Genomic DNA, 16,721 nt, shown 5'->3' on the forward strand with positions numbered 1-16,721 from the left:
CAGCGCGCCCCGGACCCTCGTTCTCTGATGGCACCAGCCCCTTTGAGGTGGATAGGACAATCAGAGAACGAGGGTCCGGGGCGCGCTGAACCCCCACGGTCACGCCAGTCTGTCCTATCCAGCTCAAAGGGGCTGGTGCCATCAGAGAACGGGGGTCCGGGGCGCACTGAACCCCCGCAGTCACGCCAGTCTGTCCTATCCACCTCAAAGGGGCTGGTGCCATCAGAGAAAGGGGGTCCGGGGCGCACTGAACCCCCGCGGTCACGCCAGACTGTCCTATCCACCTCAAAGGGGCTGGTGGCATCAGAGAACGAGGGTCCGGGGCGCGCTGAACCCCCACGGTCACGCCAGACTGTCCTATCCACCTCAAAGGGGCTGGTGGCATCAGAGAATGAGGGTCCGGGGCGCACTGAACCCCCGCGGTCACGCCAGACTGTCCTATCCACCTCAAAGGGGCTGGTGGCATCAGAGAACAGGGGTCCCGAGCGCACTGAACCCCCGTGGTCACACCAGACTGTCCTATCCACCTCAAAGGGGCTGGTGGCATCAGAGAACAGGGGTCCCGAGCGCACTAAACCCCTTTGGTCACACCAGACTGTCCTATCCACCTCAAAGGGGCTGGTGCCATCAGAGAACGAGGGTCCGGGGCGCACTGAACTCCCGCGGTCACACCAGACTGTCCTATCCACCTCAAGGGAGCTGGTGCCATCAGAGAACGAGGGTCCGGGGCGCGCTGAACCTCCACGGTCACACCAGACTGCCCTATCCACCTCAAAGGGGCTGGTGGCATCAGAGAACAGGGGTCCCGAGCGCACTGAACCCCCGTGGTCACACCAGACTGTCCTATCCACCTCAAAGGGGCTGTTGGCATCAGAGAATGAGGGTCCGGAGCGCGCTGAACCCCCGCGGTCACACCAGACTGCCCTATCCACCTCAAAGGGGCTGGTGGCATCAGAGAACGAGGGTCCGGGGCGCGCTGAACCCCCACGGTCACGCCAGACTGTCCTATCCACCTCAAAGGGGCTGGTGGCATCAGAGAACGAGGGTCCGGGGCGCGCTGAACCCCCACGGTCACGCCAGACTGTCCTATCCACCTCAAAGGGGCTGGTGGCATCAGAGAATGAGGGTCCGGGGCGCACTGAACCCCCGCGGTCACGCCAGACTGTCCTCTCCACCTCAAAAGGGGCTGGTGGCATCAGAGAATGAGGGTCCGGGGCTCGCTGAACCCCCGCAGTCATGCCAGACTGTCCTATCCACCTCAAGGGGGCTGGTGCCATCAGAGAACGAGGGTCCGGGGCGCGCTGAACCCCCACGGTCACACCAGACTGTCCTATCCACCTCAAAGGGGCTGGTGGCATCAGAGAACAGGGGTCCCGAGCGCACTGAACCCCCGTGGTCACACCAGACTGTCCTATCCACCTCAAAGGGGCTGTTGGCATCAGAGAATGAGGGTCCGGAGCGCGCTGAACCCCCGCGGTCACACCTGACTGCCCTATCCACCTCAAAGGGGCTGGTGGCATCAGAGAACGGGGGTCCGGGGCGCGCTGCACCCCCGAGGTCACACCAGACTGTCCTATCCACCTCAAAGGGGCTGGTGCCATCAGAATACGAGGGTCCGGGGCGCGCTGAACCCCCGCAGTCATGCCAGACTGTCCTATCCATCTCAAAGGGGCTGGTGGCATCAGAGAACAAGGGTCCAGGGCGCACTGCACCCCCGAGGTCACACCAGACTGTCCTATCCACCTCAAAGGCGCTGGTGGCATCAGAGAATGGGGGTCCGGGGCGCACTGAACCTCCGTGGTCACACCAGACTGCCCTATCCACCTCAAAGGGGCTGGTGGCATCAGAGAACGAGGGTCTGGGGCGCGCTGAACCCCCACGCTCACACCAGACTGTCCTATCCACCTCAAAGGGGCTGGTGGCATCAGAGAACAGGGGTCCCGAGCGCACTGAACCCCCACGGTCACACCAGACTGCCCTATCCACCTCAAAGGGGCTGGTGCCATCAGAGAACGAGGGTCCGGGGCGCGCTGAACTTCCGTGGTCACACCAGACTGCCCTATCCACCTCAAAGGGGCTGGTGGCATCAGAGAACGAGGGTCCGGGGCGCACTGAACCCCCGCGGTCACACCAGACTGTCCTATCCACCTCAAAGGGGCTGGTGGCATCAGAGAATGAGGGTCCGGGGCGCGCTGAACCCCCGCGGTCACACCAGACTGTCCTATCCACCTCAAAGGGGCTGGTGCCATCAGAATACGAGGGTCCGGGGCGCGCTGAACCCCCGCAGTCATGCCAGACTGTCCTATCCATCTCAAAGGGGCTGGTGGCATCAGAGAATAAGGGTCCGGGGCGCGCTGCACCCCCGAGGTCACACCAGACTGTCCTATCCACCTCAAAGGGGCTGGTGGCATCAGAGAACGGGGGTCCGGGGCGCACTGAACCTCCGTGGTCACACCAGACTGCCCTATCCACCTTAAAGGGGCTGGTGGCATCAGAGAACGAGGGTCCTGGGCGCACTGAACCACCGCAGTCATGCCAGACTGTCCTATCCATCTCTAAGGGGCTGGTGGCATCAGAGAACAAGGGTCCGGGGCGCGCTGAACCTCCTGCGGTCACACCAAACTGGCCTATCCACCTCAAAGGGGCTGGTGGCATCAGAGAATGAGGGTCCGGGGCGCGCTGAACCCCGCGGTCACGCCAGACTGTCCTATCCACCTCAAAGGGGCTGGTGCCATCAGAGAACAGGGGTCCCGAGCGCACTGAACCCCCGTGGTCACACCAGACTGTCCTATCCACCTCAAAGGGGCTGTTGGCATCAGAGAATGAGGGTCCGGAGCGCGCTGAACCCCCGCGGTCACACCAGACTGCCCTATCCACCTCAAAGGGGCTGGTGGCATCAGAGAACGAGCGTCCGGGGCGCGCTGAACCCCCACGGTCACGCCAGACTGTCCTATCCACCTCAAAGGGGCTGGTGGCATCAGAGAACGAGGGTCCGGGGCGCGCTGAACCCCCACGGTCACGCCAGACTGTCCTATCCACCTCAAAGGGGCTGGTGGCATCAGAGAATGAGGGTCCGGGGCGCACTGAACCCCCGCGGTCACGCCAGACTGTCCTCTCCACCTCAAAAGGGGCTGGTGGCATCAGAGAATGAGGGTCCGGGGCACGCTGAACCCCCGCAGTCATGCCAGACTGTCCTATCCACCTCAAGGGGGCTGGTGCCATCAGAGAACGAGGGTCCGGGGCGCGCTGAACCCCCACGGTCACACCAGACTGTCCTATCCACCTCAAAGGGGCTGTTGGCATCAGAGAATGAGGGTCCGGAGCGCGCTGAACCCCCGCAGTCACACCAGACTGCCCTATCCACCTCAAAGGGGCTGGTGGCATCAGAGAACGGGGGTCCGGGGCGCGCTGCACCCCCGAGGTCACACCAGACTGTCCTATCCACCTCAAATGGGCTGGTGCCATCAGAATACGAGGGTCCGGGGCGCGCTGAACCCCCGCAGTCATGCCAGACTGTCCTATCCATCTCAAAGGGGCTGGTGGCATCAGAGAACAAGGGTCCAGGGCGCACTGCACCCCCGAGGTCACACCAGACTGTCCTATCCACCTCAAAGGCGCTGGTGGCATCAGAGAATGGGGGTCCGGGGCGCACTGAACCTCCGTGGTCACACCAGACTGCCCTATCCACCTCAAAGGGGCTGGTGGCATCAGAGAACGAGGGTCCGGGGCGCGCTGAACCCCCACGCTCACACCAGACTGTCCTATCCACCTCAAAGGGGCTGGTGGCATCAGAGAACAGGGGTCCCGAGCGCACTGAACCCCCACGGTCACACCAGACTGCCCTATCCACCTCAAAGGGGCTGGTGCCATCAGAGAACGAGGGTCCGGGGCACGCTGAACTTCCGTGGTCACACCAGACTGCCCTATCCACCTCAAAGGGGCTGGTGGCATCAGAGAACGGGGGTCCGGGGCGCGCTGCACCCCCGAGGTCACACCAGACTGTCCTATCCACCTCAAAGGGGCTGGTGCCATCAGAATACGAGGGTCCGGGGCGCGCTGAACCCCCGCAGTCATGCCAGACTGTCCTATCCATCTCAAAGGGGCTGGTGGCATCAGAGAATAAGGGTCCGGGGCGCGCTGCACCCCCGAGGTCACACCAGACTGTCCTATCCACCTCAAAGGGGCTGGTGGCATCAGAGAACGGGGGTCCGGGGCGCACTGAACCTCCGTGGTCACACCAGACTGCCCTATCCACCTCAAAGGGGCTGGTGGCATCAGAGAACGAGGGTCCTGGGTGCACTGAACCACCGCAGTCATGCCAGACTGTCCTATCCATCTCTAAGGGGCTGGTGGCATCAGAGAACAAGGGTCCGGGGCGCGCTGAACCTCCTGCGGTCACACCAAACTGGCCTATCCACCTCAAAGGGGCTGGTGGCATCAGAGAATGAGGGTCCGGGGCGCGCTGAACCCCGCGGTCACGCCAGACTGTCCTATCCACCTCAAAGGGGCTGGTGCCATCAGAGAGAGAGGGTCCGGGGCGCGCTGAACCCCCGCGGTCACGCCAGACTGTCCTATCCATGTCAAAGGGGCTGGTGGCATCAGAGAACGAGGGTCTGGGACGCACTGAACCCCCGCAGTCACACCAGACTGCCCTATCCATCTCAGAGGGGCTGGCGGCATTAGTGGGTAGAAGCGCCAACCCCTCTGTGTGACCGCGCCATTCTCGGGGTGTGGCAGACGCACAGTGAGGGGCTGATGGGACACCATTCTCAGCAGTAAGACCCTCCACAGGGAATTACCCCTTACTACTACGGGATGTGAACCTCCTGGTGGAGGCTGGGAAGCTGACCCCGCAGCGAGCGCCGGCCGTGACCGATAACGGAGCCTCGCCCCGCTGTTAACCCCTTATGTGGGTCACAACTGCGTCTTGATAGAGAATTTGAGGAAAATATCAACTTGGTTCCAAGATGGCGGCTTTCAAAATGACCCCCATGTTGGCCCCACCCGCTCGGAGACTTGTCCCCTTTGCAGTATGGCGCACACAGAATGGCGTCCCCACCAGCGTCTTCCATATTTTCACCCCCCTGTACATTGGAATCTCCGCATCTACAAGTACAAGTTAGTCGCCTAGCGAAGCGTCCTGTAACTGTAAGAATGATCTTCAGTTGCCGCGTTTGACGAAATCTCGCCGCCATGTTGGGTTTCAGCTGACCGGATCGATTGACGTCAGCGCACCGCCAAATAAGGGCACGCACCTGCGCCGTGTACTATGCGTCAATGCACCATAGCAGCCATTGTCACATGACCTGACGGCGCAGTGTGCAGAGCGCCAAAGCGTTTAATTGGAAGTCTGTGCTTGGCTCCGCCTTCCATGGGATGAATAAAATCACCCATTTGGACTGTCTGAAGAAGAAAGGTAATTCGGGGCGCAGGAGGTGCGTTATAACGTTATTACGAGCTCACGTGCCCAAATAAGGAAGGTCCTTGAGAAACGTTGGGCTTCCCTGGATGATCATTTTTTAACCACTTAACGCTCCATTACGGCCGGGGGTCGGACCTGCCAGCGATCAACGCTCAGGCTGAGCAGACGGTTAACTCTTTAAATGCTGTCCTTAATTCTCACTGCAGTATTTATGTCTTGATCAGAGTTCTGGGGTCCCAAAGGCCCTGAGATGAGACCACCGGGTGCCGTTACATAGTATGTAAGGCTGAAGGGAGGCGGTGTCCATCTAGTTCAGCCTGTTTCAACCCGGGGTGAATAATCCCAGTTTTGGTGCCTCTCTGGGTATTCCAGTCCCTTCATTTCATGTATTAGTTTAGTTGCCCTTCTTTGAACCCCCTCCAGTACTGTAACGTCTTTCCTGAGCACCGGTGACCAGAACTGTACACAGTATTCCATGTGAGGCCTGACAAGTGCCTTATATAGTGGGAGAATAATGTTCTCGTCCTTCGCCCCTATACCTCTTCTAATGCACCCCAAAACTTTATTAGCTTTTGCAGCAGCTGACTGGCATTGGTTGCTCCGGTTAAATCTATAATCCACTAGTACCCCCAGGTCTTTTCCCTAGCTGTACCCCATTTAGTGTATATTGGTGACATCCGTTCCTCCTGCCCATGTGCAGAACCTTACATTTATCCACATTGCCCTTTATTTGCCATTTTTCTGCCCAAGCCCCCGGCCTATCTCGGTCCGTTTGTAGCCGCACATTGTCCTCCGTTGCATTGATTATATTGTATAATTTTGTGTCATCTGCAGATACTGATATTTTGCTGTGCAGCCCCTCTATCAGGTCGTTAATAAATATATTGAACAGAATGGGGCCCAATACTGAACCCTGTGGCCCCCACTAGCAACGAGGGCCCAATCAGAGTACGAACCGTTTATTACCCCCCTCTGCTTTCTAGCTCTGAGCCAGTTCTTTACCCAAATACACACATTTTCACCCAATCCGAGCTTCTCATTTTATATATCAGCCTATTATGCGGCACGATGTCAAACACTTTAGAGAAGTCCAGATATACGAGATCCATAGACTCTCCCAGGTCCAGCCTAGAGCTTACTTCATCATAGAAGCTGATCAGATTGGTCTGACATGATCGACCCTTCATGAATCCATGCTGGTGAGGAGTTATTCTGTTGTTCTCCTTGAGGTATTCTTCGATGGCGTCTCTCAGAAACCCCTTGAATATTTTTCCCATGGCAACCTGTTCCACTCATTGATCACCCTCTGTTAGGTTGTGTTTCTGGGACCTGGACCATACTACACATATATACCACCCCTCCCTCTGGCTGCAGGGAGTAGATTTTCTCATTCCCCCTTGTGTTTGCATTCTTGCTGGTTGTTCTGTGTGTTGGTTGCCAGTCACGCGGTGTGAACAGTCCTGTTCAGTTGAGTATGCGTTTCATGCTGTTAGGCCTCTTTCACACTGCTACAAAATCGCACGACTTTGTAGCGATCTGACATCACTACAAAACTAATGTATGTGAAGCCCAAGAACTATGCCTTCTTTCAAGATAGAAAACATCTCTCATGTGAAAGAACGCATTGGAAACCATGGGCTTCACATACATGCATTTTGTAGCGATGTCATATTGCTACGAAGTGCGATTTTGTAGCCCAATTGAAACAGACCTGAGAGTGAACTGTGTCCTGTGGTGCTTGGATTGTTTACCATCTCTGGGCGAGTTAGGTCCTTAGGTTCCAGCACGGGGCCGTCCTTATTGGGACGATAGCTCCGCTTGAAGACAGGTTTCCTGGGGTTAGTTGTCTTTTTAGAGTAGGGACATGCGAGACAACTAGGACCCTTGATGTGGGCTCGTGGGCTTAAGTGACTTGGCCAATCCATGAACCAATACCTTGTACTCCTATAGTTATGCCATCTGGCTATGTGTGCTGGTATGTTTGGTAAGTGTTTTGGTCATCAGTCCATGATTCATGTCCACTATTTCAGAGTTCCGTTTCAGAATTCGCCAGTTCGTGAGTGTGTAAGTTGTAACACCCTCACTGTCTAATCTGTGTCTCCTTCCTTTCAGTTTCATCCCATTGCTTCTAGTCTTGCCTTATACAGATGAGAATAGGGCTGATCCCTCTGCACTGTGACAGCCCTTCAGATATTTGTAGACCGCTATTAAGTCTCCTCTCAGCCTTCTCTTCTGCTAAACATTCCCAGATCCTTTAACCGTCCCTCATAGGACATGATTTGCAGACCGCTCACCATCTTGGTAACTCTTCTCTGAACTGGCTCCAGTTTGTCTATGTCTTTTTTAAAGTGGGGTGCCCAGAACTGGACACAGTATTCCAGATGAGGTCGAGGGGGAAGAGTAGAGGGGGATAATGACCTCACGGGATCTAGACTCTATGCTTCTCTTAATACATCCCAGAATTGTGTTCGCCTTTTTGGCTGCTGCATCACACTGTTGACTCATGTCCAGGCTATGATCTATTAGTATACCCAAGCATTTCTCACATGTGCTGCTGCTTAGCCCAATTCCTCCTATTCTGTATGTGCTTTCTTCATTCTTCTTGCCCAGATGTAGGACTTTGCATTCCTCCTAGTTAAATACCATTCTGTTAGTCGCCGCCCACTGTTCAAGCTTTTCTAGATCTTTTTGAATCCTCTCGCTCTCTTCCCTAGTGTTAGCTATCCCTCCTAGCTTTGTGTCATTGGCAAATTTGATCAGTTTCCCACAATTCCCTCCTCCACATCATTTATAACAATGTTGACCAACACTGGGCCTATGACAGAGCCTTGTGGCCCCCACTTGATACATTCTTCCACTTGGATGTGCAGCCATTTATGACCACTCTTTGAGTACGATCACTCAGCCAGTTGTGAATCCACCTAGTAGTTGCCTTGTCAATCCCAAATTGGGTAATTTTTGTTTTCATTAAGTATAGTATGACATTTTATCAAATGCTTTACTAAAGTCAAGATATACTATATCCACCGTATGTCCCTGATCAACCCAGTCGGTGATTCTGTCATAGAAGGAAATTAGATTCATCTGGCATGACTTGTTTGCTACAAACCCATACTGGCTCTGGTTAATTACTCCATTCTCATCCAAGTACTTGCATACATGCTAGTTAATAATTTGTTCAAAGACCGGTATAGAAGTCAGGCTCACAGGCCTGTAGTTTCCTGGATCCACCTTCTTTCTTTTTCTGCAGATAGGGACATTTGCCCTTTTCCAATCTTCTGGGACTTCTCCTGTTCTCCAGGGATTTTCACAGATTATGGCGAGTGGTTCAGCAATTACCTCCGCTGCTTCCTTTAGTATCCTAGGATGTAATTCATCTGGACCTTGAGCTCATCCTATAGCTCTTTACTGTATATATTTAGATACAATTGTGGTGGAAGAATCTCCTTCCTTAATAGAAAGTATTAAAAATATGGTTAAATCAGAGGTGAAAGGCTTTGTGAATGAGGTGTAAAATTAAAAAAAATGTTCCCCAATTGTCAGGCATAAGAATTCTGAAGTTGGAGAGACATCTCCCCTCTGTTCCTCCCCTCTGTTCCTCCCCGCCCCCCGCCGACAGCCGAATCTTTAGAGACGAGCAGGCAGGTACTCGCATAAGGCACTACTCGCTCGAGTGGTTTGCCTTAGCGAGTATGCTTAATTATAATCAAGGTAATTATGGCCTGGGAATAATGTTTGTGTGCCGAATAATAACATTGGGAAGATATGTGACGACCAATTATATCCTGAATATCACACCGATGTGTTTAAAAATGGTTGTAGAATTATTAAACGAATAAATTATGATTAGCAATCTGGTGTATAAGTCCCCTCCGTTATACACTGAGTCGTCCTATAATAACCAGTCAGTGAGTCCCTGTACTTCCTATAAGATGTTCCTCCAGATGTGATTCTGCTCTCAGTCCTCCTTGTCTTCCCTCAGGCTCCTCAGGTACAGGACTCACCACTATAGTTGTCCTGAGACCACGATGGTCCTTCTCATCAATGACCCTCCGAGGATGGAGAAGGACAGAAGCCACAAGGCTTCCAGGATATTAGAGCTCACCCTGGAGATCATCTCCTTGCTAACCGGAGAGGTGAGAGTTTCACATGAGTCCCTCTTATCTCTATTACTACAGCAGGTGATGACTGGGAAGGTGAAGGGTTCTTAGACTCCATGTAGTGATCAGTGTCTCTCCATACACAGGATTACACAGTAGTGAAGAAGTCTGGTGAGTGTGTGGCCCCCCATGTGTCAGGAGGATGGAGCCGGACCCCAAGCCCCATCACCGAGCCTCCACCTCACTCACTGATACATGAGCAGAAGCTCCTAGAACTTACCACCAGGATGACCAAGCTGCTGACCGGAGAGGTGGGTGCTGCCAGGAATGTGGGACATTATACAATAACGCCAAGGGAGGGTCCGGGTGATGACTGTATATTGTGTTGTCAGGTTCCTATAAGGTGTCAGGACGTCACTGTCTATTTCTCCATGGAGGAGTGGGAGTATGTAGAAGGACACAAGGATCTGTACAAGGACGTCATGATGGAGGACCACCGGCCCCTCACATCACCGGGTAAGAGGAGACCTCCCTGATTATAGAGGAGACATCAGCTATGAGGGTCACCTAGACTCACCCATCATCTGATCATCACATATAGACAATGTATTCAGTCACTGTATATATTTCCTATAGATGGATGCAGTCAGAGAAATCCACCAGAGAGATGTCCCAGTCCTCCATATTCCCAAGACCCACCGGATCATCAGGTAGATGGAGCTGAGATTCCTGCAGATCCTCTATAGATGGATGGAAGCTTTATAGTAAACCTCTCGGCCGCAGTGACGTGTACGCTCTATATGATGATATTGGTGGCTGTGGTAGGTAGCGGCTACAAATGGCTTCTGGTTACATAATAGATTGTGTTCTCCTTCCGGCTGTTCGGACATCCACTGGTAATTGATAGTCCGTGTGGATAAATGTATAGTCCTGCAGTGTAGATGTAACTCACAGACTATCAGCACAATGCCAGTCAGCTGCTTCTAAGGCTAACAGAATCCTGTCATGTATTGGAGGAGTCATTGACTCCCCAGTTATGGCCATAATCTTACTGCTGTACAGATCATTAGTGCCGCCTCATCTAGAACATGCAGTTCTGGGCTCCAGAGTCGTCTAAGGCCTCTTTCACATGAGCGTCATTTTAACACAGAGTAGGCGTGTCTAAAAGAACCAATGGTTTCCTAAATAATTGCGCATTAAAACTTTTTTGTTCAAAAAGTTTTTATTGTGACAAAGAGAGCAGGACACACAATGCGCTGCGCACTGTTTTACAGCGATAGTATCTATGCATCTTACGATGCTCTTACTTTCACAATAGTCCGGCTCTTGACCATGGAGCCTACCGCTAGGAAATCTCTGCCCAATTTTACACTGAAGAGAAAAAAATCTAACTAACCATAGAGTAAGAAACAAAGTGGAAACAGGGGGACAGACAGAAAGAATTAGCAAAAGGGGTACACAGAGCATGGATAGGGTAGATAGGGGCAGGGGTTGGGGGACGGGTGGGTAGGGGATGAGTCTTTGGCATAGCTATATAACCCTGCATGCATACACAAAAAACCAAACCCCAAAAAACTGCAATTCAAGTGTGTCAAGGGAGATGTTCCTGCCCCCACGGCTCCCACTAGAGGGAGGGTGGCATACCACCCCTAACTCCTGAGGAGATAAGGGAGGATGACGAACCTATGTCGTGGTTGACCCCCTGATCCATCCACTCCTTAACTCTGGGGGATATCCTGAAATCAAGCCAGGGCTGCGAAATTGCGTAGAACCCCTCCATGGCCATCTCCTCTTCCGCCCTCCTCTCCTCGTATCTTGCAAGCGTATTAACCGCTTTCACCCAGTGGATCGTAGCAAGTCCAGAGGCAGAACACCAGAACCCCCGAAATGACCTGCCTGACCGCTTGGACAAAGCACAGCAGACCCATCTTTGTCTGAGCGACTGACCTGCTATCTCAGACGTGAGCACTATGTCCGTGCCACATCTGGAGAAGGCTGTCCCCTTGTGAGTTAGGGCAAAAGCCTTCTGCCAAAAAGCTGTGGGGAAGCTTCTTCCCATCTCCAAACCCCGGGAGTTCGTCCCCCATCTCACGATCCAGCAACAGTTTATACAGAAGTGAGATTAAAGGGGTTGTCCCGCGAAATCAAGTGGGGTTCAGCACTTCTGTATGGCCATATTAATGCACTTTGTAATATACATCGTGCATTAAATATGAGCCATACAGAAGTTATTCACTTACCTCCTCCGGTGCTGGCGTCCCCGTCTCCATGGCGCCGACTGAAGCTGCCTTCTCCCTCGACTAGACGCGCTTGCGCTGTCCGGTCTTCTGTTCTGTTGAATGGGGCAGCTCCGGCGTGCTCATATTTAATGTACGATGTATATTACAAAGTGCATTAATATGGCCATACAGAAGTGCTGAACCCCACTTGCTGCCGCGAGGCAACCCCTTTAAGTGTCTGGGTGAATCAGATTTCCTCGAAGGGAGTGAGCGCTTTGGTTAGTTTTGACCCGGTTGTCCAGCGAGCAGCACATTTTTTTTAATGCCGATATTTGTTTCGCAGTCAAAAGATAGGACAATGCCAAAGACTCCGTAGACTTCTGTGGGAGCCAGACCCCAAAGGGAGGCAAGCGCTGCTGAGCAATGACAGGTGCCTCTAGTTCAGGCATTTAACTGTCATTGAAGCCATTCTGCCCACCGAGGCATTTCAGGGGTGCAGCGTTGTTTTACTGCATCCGGCTATTCTTCCTTTACGCGATTTTTTTTTAACCTCCAATAGCCGCATTTTATTTTCTTTTTTAGCGCTAATATTGGAGTTTTAAAATGACACTATTGTGAAGGTGGCCTAAGAACGCGATTATACTATAAGAAGTCCGGTGAGCGGCTTTTCACAGTAAAGTCACCACAGAAGACAAGAGCGACCGGTGTCTGCTGGAGGAAAGAAGGTTCCATCTCCAGCCGTGATAAAAGGCTTCTTTACTGTAAAAGCTGTGAGGATGAATAATGTAAGAACCAGTGATGATGACCAGCCGACCACTTCATGATGGACTCCCATCATTTCAGGCCGGACAATAACGGAAACATTTCTGGTGACGTGTAAAACACTTGGATGACTGCTGATCCCGTCTGATTGAGGAGATCCTTCTTCTTTTAGGGCAGATTGGTTTATGGCTTCTGGGGGGTTCTGACCTTCTCCTGGATAGAAGATAATCTGGGGGTCTTCTTTCTTATGTCCTTAATGTGATGTCTTTGCAGGAAAGTTGTGGTGGAACGCGGAGTGGACTCGGAGCGCCCCCATCAGTGACTGGTAAGAGCCTTTAATGAATCCTGTGTATTACAGATTGAGTTTCCTTAGAACGCTCTACCTGCTCTCCAATGGTGGAGATGTATACAGCGTAGATACCGGCTGGTCTTCTCTGATCTCTAATGACGGAGATGTATATGGCGTAGATACCGGATGGTCTTCTCTGATCTCCAATGGTGGAGATATATACGGCGTAGATACAGGCTGGTCTTCTCTGATCTCTAATGACGGAGATGTATATGGTGTAGATGCCTGCTGGTCTTCTCTGATCTCCAATGGTGGAGATGTGTACGGTGTAGATACCTGCTGGTCTTCTCTGATCTCCAGTGATGGAGATGTATACGGCGTAGATACCTGCTGGTCTTCTCTGATCTCTAATAGAGGAGATATATACAGCGTAGATACAGGCTGGTCTTCTCTGATCTTCAATGGCAGAGGTGTATACGGCGTAGATACAGGCTGGTTTTCTCTGATCTCCAGTGGAGGAGATGTATACGGCGTAGATACCGTCTGATCTTCTCTGATCTCCAATGGTAGAGATGTATACGGCGTAGATACAGGCTGGTCTTCTCTGATCTCCAATGGTAGAGATGTATACGGCGTAGATACAGGCTGGTCTTCTCTGATCTTCAATGGCAGAGGTGTATACGGCGTAGATACAGGCTGGTCTTCTCTGATCTCCAATGGTAGAGATGTATACGGCATAGATACCGGATACTCAGAGTGTGAGAGATCTCTCTCCCCCCCACTACCACCCGCTCACCCCCGCCGCCCCCCCGAACACAACTCTGATTCCAGATTGGCTGGAAATTTTATTTGCCAGGCACTGGTGATTAAAGATTCCTGTAAAGAAGATTGTATCTGTTACTAATGTTGATAGAGTGCTCCTGCCAGATGTCATTCCGTTAATCATTGTGCCGCTGGACATGCAGGTCAGAATTCTACATGAAGAAAAACTTGAATTCTACGTTCTGCCTAGCTCCTTAAACTCCATTCTATTTGGTTTTCCCTGGCTTTGCCTTCACTCACTAGTCATGGATTGAGTCTCTTGGCAGGTATCCAGGGGTGGTCCTCATTACTACGTGCATTGATGCCATCCAGTTTCACTAATACATATGACTCCTGTGCCCAAATAACTGGCTGGTCTCCATATGCTGCATTCTCATATGTTTTAAGTAACAAGAGACAGAGTCCCCCACCTCACAGACCCTACAACTGTTTCAGGATCTATGCCACCCCAGGGGTACATATACCCACTTTGTTTGCCTGAGATAAAGCCCATATCCGCCTATATAAAAGAACACCATTAAAAAAAATCCTACTCTCCAGCTGGGGCAGGATTCTTTATTGTAAAAGATGGCCGGACGTGATTGAGTGGAGCTCCCTTGGGGAGATCTAAATTCCTGCGCTTTATCCTGAGCATCCTGTGGCCGGCAGGGTTGACACCTAAAGAGAAGCTTCCTTACCATAATCCACAACCTCATCTGAGGGTGAGAGGTGAGCTGGGATGCTTCCTCCCTTCCGCTACAGCGTGACCTTGTGTCGGCAACCTGACAGTGCTCACGGCATGTCCTCCACCACTAACTGCCTGCAAAGCAGGAACAGCTACATGAAGAGCCCAGCTCACATAGCACACAGCGGTGGTCCATAAAGAGAGGCGATAGATGCTCCGGGGGACACCATCAGAGGAGTCCAGGAACAACAGGCAGTGCTAAATAGTAGGAGGCTCAATCAACTGCATTATTAACCCTAACAATGCCCAGCAGGAGTTGAAGATACTGAATACCAAAATAGTGGAACTTTTTATGCTAGCCTTAACTCCCTCTATATATGCTGTTGTTGTTAGCCGTTTAGTCGTTTGCGACCTTCAGCATTTTTGGGGGGTTTGCGCTGCTTCCTTCAGTTGTATGATATCCATGCCAGTATCATCTTTGACAGTATCGGCCATCGTGTCCTTTGGTGGCCGGGTTTTCTTTTGTCACTCATCTGTCCAAGCACTATAGGTTTTTCTAGCGGCTCTGCCAAGATATGTGAGTTTGGGTCTGGTTATCTTGTCCTCTGGTGATCTATCGGGTTGTGTACGATTCAGGACTTCTCTTTTTGTTACTCCCGCCGTCTAGGGCACATGCAGCAGCTTTTGCCAGCAGCACTAACGCATCAACCTTCTATGAGCTTCCCTCGCAGTCCCGCTCTCACATCCATCCATGGCTCTGAGGAAGACGGTGGTTTGCACTCTCCTGCGTTTAGTTGTTATACCGATATCCTATTTTCCCAGATTTTGTCCATGTTTAGCATCGTGCTTCGCCCCAATGCCATCCCATGTCTTATCTCTGGCATAGATTCTCCAGCCCAGGAAGATGAAGTCTCGCCACATTCTATGACCTCATTGTCCATTTTGATTTGAATTTGGCCATTTTGTACAGTTGCCATAATTTTCGTCTTCTTTACACTCAGGCAGAGGCCCATTTTATCACTTTCAGCTTTAATCTTCCATATCAGCGGCTTCAGACCGGCTTCTGTTTCTGTAAGCAGAGTTGTGCCATCTGCAGAACGGAGATTGTTGATGTTTCTGCCACCTATTTTCACCTGATTTCTAATTTGTCCAGGTCCACCTGATCACTTCCACATATAGGTTAAACAAGCAGGTTAAGAGGATGCAGCCCTGTCGGAGGCCTCTGCCGATCCCAAACCAATCTGTGTCCCCATACTGTGTTCTTACAGGGGCTCCTTGATTGGTATAAAGTGATTTTATCATCTTGAATAGATGTGCCGATACGCCCGGCTCTTTTAGGGCCTGCCATAGCTTATCATGGCCGACCCAGTCAAAGGCCTTGATGTAGCCGATGAAGCACATGTAGATATTCTTTTGGTATTCTCAAGCTTTTTCCACAGTCTATCGCAGGTTTGCAATATGGTCACGGGAGCTGCGTCCTTGCCGGAATCTTGCCTGCGCATCAGGGGGCGCCGCTTCAACTACTGATCTCAGTCTTTCCTGTATAATTTTGTGAAGGATCTTGCTTGCATGAGGATTGAGGGATATTGTTCGGTAGTTGGAGCAATTCTGGGAGTCGCCTTTCTTTGAAGGTTAGATGCAGACAGATCTTTTCCAGTCCTGTGGCCATTGTGTGGATGCCCATACTGCCTGGCACAGTGCTGTGATGGTTTTCACTGGTACTGGCAGCACTGGCTCTGCCTGTATGTTATCTATGCCCAGGGCTTTATTTATTTATTTTTTTGTGGTCATTTGACATTCTTACCAAACTGCTCTCAGTGTTCTGCTCTGATGCGATGCGTCAGAGCAGAACACTGAGAATCGTTCAAGTGATGAGTCTTATAAGCCAACTATGTTAACCTTGAGGAATAGTGTTCAGAAGTCAAGTTAATGTTATTAACCCTGGGGAATAATGTGGTGAAACAATTACTAGGCTACTCTTACAGCAAGTTTTATAGTAATTACCTCCATTGTGATTTGCCTCTTCATCCATTTGTCCCAGTAATAGATTTGTGATGGTTTCTGTTATATTTGGTAGCCTATAGAGAACGCTGGGGACTTTTATTATTGGTTTTCCCTCCATGTATTTCCATGCATAGTCTCCACATGTTCATCTCACTCATCTCCCTATAGTGTGGGCATTAAACGAGACGTTATGGAAAGAAAAATCTATCTTTCCTTCACTTTTTTTCCAATGCCTTCTAAACAAACTTTCATCCAACCAGGTATCCGTTATTCCCACTATATCACAGTTTTCTTGAGTTATTATTACTTCCAGTTCGTCAATGTTATTGGTTAGATTTCTAACATTAGTCACCATACAATTTAAAGGTTTTTGTTATATCCCTACTAACTGTTCTGCCAGTTCTAACTGTACTAACCTTTCCCATCGCTCCACCCCATT

General features: G+C 51.3%; 1 pseudogene; it reads left to right on the forward strand.

Moving 5' to 3' along the window:
* The window catches only part of LOC136607204 (zinc finger protein 420-like), a 57,640-nt pseudogene that overhangs the window by 37,477 nt on the left and 3,442 nt on the right, over nucleotides 1–16,721 (forward strand).

This window comes from Eleutherodactylus coqui, chromosome 1 (genome assembly GCF_035609145.1).
Source record: "Eleutherodactylus coqui strain aEleCoq1 chromosome 1, aEleCoq1.hap1, whole genome shotgun sequence".
Taxonomy (NCBI): domain Eukaryota; kingdom Metazoa; phylum Chordata; class Amphibia; order Anura; family Eleutherodactylidae; genus Eleutherodactylus; species Eleutherodactylus coqui.